The following is a 2,582-nucleotide window of genomic DNA, read 5'->3' as shown; positions in this document are numbered from 1 at the left end:
CCTGCCTCTGCCTCCCGAGTGCTGGGATTAAAGGCATGCGCCACCACGCCCGGCTGTTGCTGTCTTAAGACACACCAGAAGAGGATGTTGGATTCCATTACAGATGGTTGAGAGCCACCATGTGGTTGCTAGGATTTGAACTCAGGACCTCTGGAAGAGCAGTCAGCGCTCTTAACTGCTGAGCTAGCTCTTCAGTTTGCAACCTTTTAGCTGTAGGAGTCTCTAGGCCTTTTCCTTGGTCCATCCATTTGAAGTGAACTTCTGTTACATTCCACTGACACCTTTGCCTGGGAACACCAAAGGTCCCAAGGGTCTCAATGTCCCCAATACAGCATTTAGCCTGAATTTGGAGGGCCTCAGTGTACAGTCACTCCCTTTTTGAATACAGACAGCTCCACCAGACGGCCCTAGCTATGTCCCTCTGAGAAGAGCCTTGTTATTTGTCTGGTGTTGATGATGACCTTGGGCAAGATGAGCAGGTTTGCCTTAGCTTCTCATTTCTCCTTTGAGATGTGGTGGGCAGTCAGCCCCTACTCCCATCTCATGTCTGAGCTCGGAGCTCATGTGCACACAGGAGTCACTATGGTACTAGGCAAGCAGGGACACGCTACCCCTGCTGGGGGACACTGAGCACAGAGCAGACAGTCCACTGTGGCTAGGATGGGTTCATCTTTGAGAGCCTCACTCCCCACTGAGAAAAGCTTCTATCCTGGTCTTCCACACCTCCACACCAGCGCCTCTCTGCCAACATCTGTATTCCCATACTTCTGAAATTTAAGGTGTCTGATGCTTTTTAATGTATTTTGAATTTTGTGCTCACTGGAAGTTCATGCCCACTTTTCCCTCTGTAGTTTTGTTCCATTTTGCTTTGTCTCCTGGGGGAGGGGGTGGGAGATGAGAGAGACACCCCCTCCCCCCAAGGACAGCATCTTAAACTCTTGCCAAAATTTCAAGTCTACACATCTGCTTCATTCTGTTTAACAAGGATACCTACCATGCCAGCAAGATGGTTCAGTGGGTGAAGGTGACTTTGGCCAAGCCTGACACCCTGAGTTTGATCCCTGGGATCTACACTGTGGAAGGAGGAAAACAAAGTTGTCCTGTGACCTCCACATACAAACATACATACATGCACACGCATGCACACGCATGCACACATACATGTACACATATGTACATGTTTGCGAAGACGCACAGCTATTTTTTTTTAATTGTTTTTGGCATTTGACTCGAGTAGGTAGTCAGTAATACCATTCCCAGTGTTTACAGAAATATTTGATTTTCTTTTCCACATTATTGTGTGTGTGTGTGTGTGTGTGTGTGTGTGTGTGTGTGTGTGTGTAAGTACCTGGAGGAGGCCGGAGCTACTGGATCCCTTGAAGTTGGAATTACAGGGTGGTGGGAATCAAACTCGGGTCCTCTGGAAAAACAGTAAGTGCCATTTCCAAAATACTTGCTTTTCATTCCTTTAAAATCTCAACTCTCTGGCTGGGGAGAGCGGCAGGTCAGAGTGAGAACCTGTGTCTGAACCTTAGCACAGAACTCAGACGTGGCGATGTCACTGGAGACAGCAGGATCCTCAGGGCTGGCTCCCTGGCCAGCCAGACTAAGCCAGTGGTCAAGTTTCAGATCCCAGTGAGAGACTGCCTCAAAAAGCTCAGGGGATGGCACGGAGGCTGACCAAACATGCAAAAGCGTGTGCGCCCCATGCACACGAAAAAAGAGACCCATCTCCCTCGGGCCTCTTCTCCCTTGGGGAAGGAAAGAAGGAGCCTTATAGACACAGCATGCTTTGTTTCTCTTTTCAATACTTTCATCCACGTCTTCAGGAGGGGGTGGGGAATCACTGCGGACAGACACTGCCACTCCAAGCTAGAGCCTGCAGGCCTGCCACGGTCACATCACGGGGGGCCTCTCCTGGCTGGCTCCCGCACCCCCCACCTCCCGCTGTCCCCATGTGCTCAGACAGGTTCCTCAGTACAGGCGGGGCTGTGTCGGTGAATGCTGTGTTTGTGGGTGAGGTGGGCATGTGGTACTTAGACTAGCTGCAGTGAGACTGGGGACCACAGGCTCGCTCACCCAGGACCCTCATTCCTTCCTTGGTAGTCTGCTGTGTGTGTGATGAGCTAGGTGCTCATCGGGACATTACTTTCTGATCAGAGTAGAGACACGTGGGCTCAGCACGGTTTAACTTATTTAGCAGGAACGGCCAGATGCTTCAAATTCTTGGTTCTATGGTGATGTGTGTGATTGGCTTAGTTTCAGGATGATCCCTCTATTTGCCAGCATGGTTTGTTACTGCTGTCCAATAAAGCTTGTGTTCTCTCTGCCTTTGGGAGTCATTTTAATGTATTTATGGGTGGTGAAACACAAGGGAGGTCCGACCATGCTTCTGTCGTGTGCCTCTCTCACACAAAAGAAGCACAAATAACTTTCCCTAGTTAAAAGTTATTTGGGGGTGCTAGGGACACAGCTGCTGTGAAAGTTTGAGGACCTGAGTTCAGATCCCAGGAGCCCATGTAAAAGCCAGATAGAGTTGTACATATCCATAGATCCATAGCCGCAGAGCTGGGATTCGGGAG

This window comes from Mus pahari, chromosome 3, assembly GCF_900095145.1.
Source record: "Mus pahari chromosome 3, PAHARI_EIJ_v1.1, whole genome shotgun sequence".
NCBI lineage: Eukaryota > Metazoa > Chordata > Mammalia > Rodentia > Muridae > Mus > Mus pahari.
This window is presented reverse-complemented; position numbering follows the sequence as displayed.